This window comes from Rhinolophus sinicus, linkage group LG07 (assembly GCF_036562045.2).
Source record: "Rhinolophus sinicus isolate RSC01 linkage group LG07, ASM3656204v1, whole genome shotgun sequence".
Lineage (NCBI taxonomy): Eukaryota > Metazoa > Chordata > Mammalia > Chiroptera > Rhinolophidae > Rhinolophus > Rhinolophus sinicus.
Window position 1 is genome coordinate 53,059,766 of NC_133757.1, and position 7,944 is coordinate 53,067,709.

The 7,944-nt window shown below is 37.2% G+C and overlaps 1 pseudogene; it reads right to left on the reverse strand.

Moving 5' to 3' along the window:
• Positions 1-5,144: 5,144 nt before the first annotated feature.
• On the reverse strand, positions 5,145-5,665 carry LOC109454831 (glycine cleavage system H protein, mitochondrial; annotated as a pseudogene).
• Between the last annotated feature and the right edge of the window lie 2,279 nt (positions 5,666-7,944).

The window sequence follows — 7,944 nt, forward strand, 5'->3', positions numbered from 1 at the left end:
CCAGTAGTGTATGAAGGTTTCTCCACAACCTCTCCAACATTTGTTATTACTTGCCTTGTTGGTAATAGTCATTCTAACAGGTGTGAGATGGTACTCATTATGGTTTTGATTTGCATTTCCCTAATAGCTAGTGAAGTTGAGCGTCTTTTCATGTATCTGTTGGCTGTTTATTTCTCTCCTTGGAAGAAGTGTCTGTGGGGACAGAGTCCCAGAGGGCAGTTTCCAGGCTCTCAGCCTCAAGTGGAAAGGTGCTGGCTCAGTTTTTAGATGGCCATCAGCTGTGGCTGGGTGGCCATCAGCTGTTACCATTTAGCCATTAACCACTAATATAGCTGCTATGGCTATACTAGGTGATTGGTTGGTGGGTTGGTTGGCAGAGAAGCAGACAGCGGATTGCATATCATGTGGATCCTGCTTCCTATATCTCCAACCCAGCTGCCAGTGAGACTATAGTGGTATGAACCCCACATCCATGACACCGTTAGGGTTCCTTTTTGGCCTCGCCATATCCTGTGTTCTTATGTGGAGAGCGGGACCAGAGACCCCACATGACAGTGTCATGGTGTCAAATAGTTACTAGCACTCCATTCTATTAACATTCCATTCTATTAACTCAGCAATCCCAAAGAAAAGGGAGCTTCACTTTTATAATGACCCCAGAAAACGATTCCATGAGTATTTCATTGGATAGACTTGTGCCATGTGCCAATCTCTGCTCCAGTTACTGAGCCCAGAGGGATGCAGTGTTTTGCTTGGAATGTTCATCATGTTCATTCCTGGAGTCTCATGATGAAGTCAGCTGTTCCCAAACCACAGGAATTGAGTGAAGGGGAGCAGAAGAATGGTTCTGAAAAGAAAACTGGGAAGATATTACATAAAGGGAAGTGAATGCAGGGCAGAAAACAACGAGAAACCAACTGCAGATACCTTAGAAAACTAGGCAGAGGACAGCTTATGAAACAGACATTGGAAGCATAGCTAGAGGTCAGTGAAAGCAGTTTAAAAATAATTTAGAGGAGCACAGGCTGGACGAAAGCGTGCAGGAGAGGTTTAAGCATGGAGTCAGGCAGCCCTTTTAGCAATGCCGTCCCAAAACCAATACGCTAAGAGCATGGTGACGTTCGCTGGACGTTGCCCTTGTTGTAGTCTCTTACCTGTGCTATGTATCCATTACAGTAGTCACTAGCCATATACAGCTATTTATATTTAAATGAATTAAAATTAGATAAAATTTAAAATTCAGTTTCTTACTTGTACTATGCACATTTAAACAGCTAAATAACCATATGTGGCTAATAGCTACCATATTCATTGTACAGATTAGAACACCTTTAGCATTGCAGAAAGTTCCATTAGATGGCATTTGGTTAAACTATTGCTTCCATCATTTCAGTTAATTTTCCCAAGAAACAAATGTGCTCAGACATCACTTTTCTTTTGCTTGTCAATTTAAAATAATGAGAAAAAGAGAATAGAATCATTCTGCTAATGACAGATCCAACATAGAATCTCCAATGAGCAGCTTAAGCTCACACCTGAAATTCAATTAAAAATGTTGATTATCTATACATTGTCCCACCTACTACCCTGTGCATTCTCTTTTTCTCTTCCTCTAAGCATATCCTGGCAAGTTGGAAAGTAAGTTGTGATTATTTGAAGCTGGTCAGGTGGATTAACAGACACTAATTAGGTATCTCCTGGAAAGAGAGAACGTGATGTTTGTTCATTCTGGCTTTGGGGCTCCACGGCCCTCAATTGGTGTTGTGCAGACTTCCAGCTGGGTTTTAGGAAATGATTCTCCAATTCCTCTGTCAGCCACCCACCAGGTATCCTGGATGGTCCTGACAGTATCAAGGGAAGTCTGGAGTTCCAAGGCTGAATCTTCTTGTAACTGATGAAAAATATTTACCACTACCACATCCCCAAATGGTAATATATGTATCCTATCTTAAAGGAAATGTCATACTACATAGAAGATGTCCTTTGGCTTTTATAAATACAGTAGAGATGAATTTGGAGTGTGTTTAAGCATTAATCATCAGAGAAAAATGGGATGGCAACCATTATTTACTAAGCTGTGCTATGGCGACTCTGTGCCGGAGACATGGTCACAATGACCTTTCACTTAGATATCACAAGAACCCTATGTCATGGAGGGGTTATGCCCATTGTTACTGCTGAGGAAACTGAAGCTTAGTGAGGTCAAGCGCTTTTATAAATATTTGAAAAGTTACCACTAAAGTGGCAGAGGTGAGACCTGAACCCGTCATTGTTTGACAGTGATTTTGAGTTCTTCGCCTCCTTGCACTTCTGTGGTATTTGCTGTACAGATTAAGTAAGTTTGGCTCTTTGGCTGCGACCACCTACTCTGCTCCATCAGAAGTCCACATTGACTCCGGTTGTGAAGTCCTAAGACTTTGGGCAGTGTTACAATGGAAAGTTTTTGACCTTTGCCAGAGGTATACATGTAAGCATCTTGGCCCACGGTCGTATGCATGTATTCATCGGATCATCCCTCTTTCAGCAAACAGTTATGGAGACTCTATTATGTCTCAAATGTTGTGGATATAGAGATGAACAAATAAAGCACGGACCTTACTTTTAAACAGCTCATAATATTATCTATGAGATTAAATACATCAGGGAACTATTACAAATCAGGGTGGCAAAAATAATGAGAAGAAATCGTAGGGTGCTATGCAGTGGTGTTCCAAGTCTGGGGTGGTGGGAGGAGCAGCCAGGAGCAGGCAATGAGGGAATGCATTGTGGAGAAATTAAAATAACAATAGAATCAACTAAAAGTTAGACTTCTTTTTATTATCATCATGTGACAATTAATTCTAAACAATGTCAGTGATAAAATTCTCCTTCCCCTGAAAATCATTTATTGGGCTAAATTCTGAATAATTGTTGGAGTGATAGTTGAGTTTGAATAATATATACATAAATAGGAAATTAGCACATTTTTGTCACCTGTCCTTTAAGAAACATTCCATTCTATGTGGAACTTAATTCAGAGAATTCCCAGTTATACAACCAGCCCTCCTCACATGCAGACCTGACTGTACTCATTGGTTCACAGAATAAGTTCAGAAGGGTACAAACAAGATGAGCTTGGTGCTTTGGCAAGTGTGAAAGCTTTGGAAAGAGCTCATTTCAGATGTAGCCTGTGTCTCCAACATCTGTAGTACTATGTACTCCTGAATTTAAACAGTAGATGCAAAATAAGCAGTGATAGCACAGTGATTAGAAAGAGGACAGAACTAGACTTACTTCATGCTAAGTGACCACTAATTTGTGTTTAAATCTAAAAATAGGGAAACAATATAATGTACAAGTCCTAATAGGTTTGTTACAGGTAAAGAGAGATTTTGATTCATATATGAAATATTTTACAGATTTTGTGAATATCTTTTAAATTGACATGTCTTTTCTTTTAAAACTGTCAATTGTTTTTAAACTAGTGAACAAGTAGGAAAATAATTATTATTATTCATTATTATGTGATTTCAACGGAAAATAATTTCCTCATTTAGAAGAGGGAAGCATTAAAAAGAACAGTCTTCTCTGGATGTCTGTTACGGCCGTGCTGGCACAGGTGCTGTGGCTCAGAGAAGGAGGTCCTGACACCTATCAGCTTGAGAAAGCTTCACGAGCGCCAAGAGCTCGAGATCATAGCGTAAGATGTTGGTAGCAACAAGAGCTGAGTCTGATGGGGTGAGCAGGGACCTGGTAAAGAAGTCCAGAGGCTTAGAAAATTTTAAACAGGGGAAAGAAATGGCTATTTTTGTGCATTAGAGAGTCCATTGACAAGAAGGAAGTCCACAGGCAACAGGATGTTGTTTTATGCCACTTTATTTTTTTAACTTTAACATTTTTAACAACTTGTCATTTAAAAATAATTTCAGGCTTACAAAAAAAGATGCAAGAAGACTTTTCAAATATCCTTCACCCAGAATCCCCAACAATGAAATGTTAACACGATTGATATAATACTATTGATGTGTTGCTATTATCTAATCTACAGACCTTATTAAGTATCACCAATTGCCCCACTAATGCCATTTTGGGGGACGAGGGTTCAATACAGGACACCATGCTGCATTTAGATATTATGCCTTTAGCTAGTATCTCCTCCAATCTGAGACTTTCTTTGTTTTTCACGACCTCAGCACTTTTGAAGAGCACTGGCCATTTATTTTGTAAATTGATCCTCAATTTCTGTTTGTCTAATGTCTCCACATGATTATATTCTGATTTAAGTTTCTGGCAACAATACTGAAGTCAATATTGTGTCCTCCTCTAAGTACATATCAGGAGACTCTTGTTGATTTGTGTCATTACTGATCATATTAACATCTCTTCATTAAGGGAATGTATGCTAAGTGCCTTTGCTGTGGTTATTTTTTCCATTTGTAATTATGAAGTATATTATATGGAGATATTTTAAGACTATATAAATATCCTGTTTCTCATCATACTTCCACCCACTAATTTTAACAATGATTCTGTGTGAAACAACTATTACTGTGATGTTTCCCAAATGGTGATTTTTCTATTTCCACTATTCTTTCTACATACATTAGTTGGAAATATGTTATAAGAAAAAGCTATCTCATTCATTCATCCATTCATTTATATCATTTACATAAGTATACATGTATATAAATATATATCAGTATAGAGCCATAGTTTCTTATTTTAATCTATAGGTTATAATTGATTAATATCATTATTTATTTTATTCTTCAAAATTTTCCAGATTCAGCCATTGGAAGCCTCTTTATATTTGCCTCTGTATCTTTGTAACATGTCCCAATTTTTTTTTCTTACTCAAAGCAGGGGAATGTATATTTCTTAAAAAAACAAAAAACAAAACAAAAAACAGCGCTTTTATATACTAATTAGGCATTTTTTCTTATTCTTGACAATTTGATAATTTTATATTGTCTCACAGCTCTAGGACACTGTGTTCTGCCTCCCTTTCCTGCTCCTACTCATTTTTCTCCTTGTGTTTCAGCTGAGAGTTTTTATCATAAATGGATGCTGGATTTTGTCAAATGTTTTTCCTGCATTTAATGATAATGACCATATGATTTTTTTCTAAGTTGTTTCGTACTACTTTATTCAGGGAGGTTCCAGTATCACTCCTCAATAGATTTTATGTACTTCTCATATGCTTCTTCACTCATTAGTTCCTCTGGTTCTGAAGGGTTATTCAGTGTCATCTTGAGCAGACAACCGTCTTCATAATAAGATTTGTTGACAATTCCTGGGTTTTCCTCAAGAGCTTCATGAATTTCAGTTACTTCTCTTGATAGAGGAGACTAGAGTTCACTAGCAGCTTTCACACTTTCCAAAGCACCAAACTCATCTTGTTTGTTCAATGTTGTCCCAGTTTCAGGCAAACTACAGTGAACAACATCTCCCAAAGCTTCCTGTGCAAAATTGCTGATTCCCACTGTTCCCATATCATTTTCTGTTGTTATCCATTCATGTTCCTCTGTGAATTTATGCACCGAGAGCAAATCAGGCCGGTGTCCAACGTCTGGCTGGTGCCCACCTTCAGGCCACAGGGCCATGGCGGGCAAGGCACAACCGGCACCAGGGTGGCGCACAGGCTGCAGGCCACCGCCCACACACTCGGTGCCCCTTGCAATGCCATGTTTGCAGGCGTGCCTGATTTTTATTTTCCATTTTGTTTATGTGGTGGAGCACGTTATTAGACTTGCAGATATTGAACCAACCTTGCATACCAGGATTAATCCCGCTTGTTCCTCACGTATGATTTTTTAATGTATTTCTGAATTTGGTTTGCTAATATTTTGTTGAGAATTTTTGCATCTGTGTTCATTATGGGTATTGGCCTATAGTGTCCTTCCTTCCTTCCTTCCTTCCTTCCTTCCTTCCTTCCTTCCTTCCTTCCTTCCTTCCTTCCTTCCTTCCTTCCTTCCTTCCTTCCTTCCTTCCTTACTTCCTTCCTTCCTTCTTTCCTTCTTTCTTTCTTTCTTTCTTTCTTTCTTTCTTTCTTTCTTTCTTTCTTTCTTTCTTTCCTTCTTTCCTTCTTTCTTTCCTTCTTTCTTTCCTTCTTTCTTTCCTTCTTTCTTTCCTTCTTTCTTTCCTTCTTTCTTTCCTTCTTTCTTTCCTTCTTTCTTTCCTTCTTTCTTTCCTTCTTTCTTTCCTTCTTTCTTTCCTTCTTTCTTTCTTTCTTTCTTTCTTTCTTTCTTTCTTTCTTTCTTTCTTTTTTGTAATGTCTTTGTCTGGTTTTGGAATCAGGGCAAAGGTGGCCTTGTAAAAAGAGCTTGGGAGGTTTCCCTCCACTTGAATTTTCTGGAATAGTTTGAGAAGAATAAGTGTTACCTTTTTTTTTTTTTTTTTTGAATGTTTGGTAAAATTCACCTGTGAAGCCATCTGGTCCAGGACTTTTGTTTGTTGGGAGCTCGTTGATTGCTGATTCAATTTTTGTTAGTAGTAATTAGTCTGTTCAGATTTTCTGTTTCTTCATGATTTAGCCTTGGAAGATTGTATACTCCTAGGATTTAGCCATTTCTTCCAGATTGCCCAATTTGTTAACATATAGTAGCTCATAGCATTTTCTTAACGTATTTTTGTATTTCTGTGATGTCTGTTTGTTGTCACTTCTTCTCTTTCATTTCTGATTTTACTGATTTGGCTCTTCTCTCTTTCTTCTTGATAAATGTGGCTAAAAGTTTGTCAATTTTGTTTGTCTTTTTAAAAATCCAGCTCTTGGGTTCATTGATCTTTTGTATTGTTTTTTAGCCACTATTTCATTCATTTATTTCCACTCTGATCTTTATTATTTCCTTCCTTGTACTTTCTTTGGGCTTTGTTTGCTGTTCTTTTTCCAGTTCCTTTAGATATAAAGTTAGATTGTTTGAGATTTTTCTTGTTTCTTAAGGTATGCCTGCATTGCTATGAATTTCCCTCTAAGGACTGCTTTTGCTATGTTCCATAGATTTTGTGTCTTTGTGTTTTCATTTTCATTTGTCTGAAGGTATCTTTTGATTTCTTCCTTAATCTCATTGTTGATCCATTCATTATTTAGTAGCATGTTATTTAGCCTCCATGTGTTTTTGTGTTTTTCAGTTTTTTTCCTTGTAATTGATTTTTAGTTTCATACCATCGTGGTCAGAAAAGATGATTGATATGATTTCACTCTTCTTAAATTTACTGGGGCTTGTTGTATGGCCTAAAATGTGGTCTATCACGGAAAATGTTCCATGTGCCCTTGGAAAGAGTGTATATTCTGCTGCTTTGGGGTAAATGTTCTAAAAATATCAATTAAATCCATCTTATATAGTGTGTCATTTAAGGCCACTGTTTCTTTGTTGGTTTTCTATCTGGAAGATCTGTCCATTGGTGCAGTGGGATGTTAAAGTCCCCTACTATGATTGTGTAACTGATGGTCTCTGCTTTACATTGTTTAATATTTGTTTTATATATTTAGGTCCTCCTATGTTGGGTGCAAACATGTTTACTAGGGTTATGTTCTTTTATTGGATTGATCCTTTTATTATTATTTAATGTCCTTTTTTCATCTCTTATTATAGTCTTCATTTTAAAGTTTGTTTTGTCCAGTATAAGTATTGCTATCCAGCTTTTTTCTCATTTCCATTTGCGTGAAATAAATTTTTTTATACTTTTACTTTCAGTCTGTGTATGTCTTTCGAACTGAGGTGGGTCTCTTGTAGACAGCATATACATGGGTCTTATTTTCTGATCCATTCAGCTACCCTATGCCTTTTGATTGGAGTATATAATCCATTTACATTTAAAGTGATTATTGGTAGGTACATTGTTATTGCCATTTAATTATTCATATTTTTTATCTTTGTTTTTTCCTTTCTTCTGCTTAAGGAAGTCCTTTTAACATTTCTTGTAATACTGGCTTGGTGGTAATGAATTTCTTTAGCTTTTTCCTGT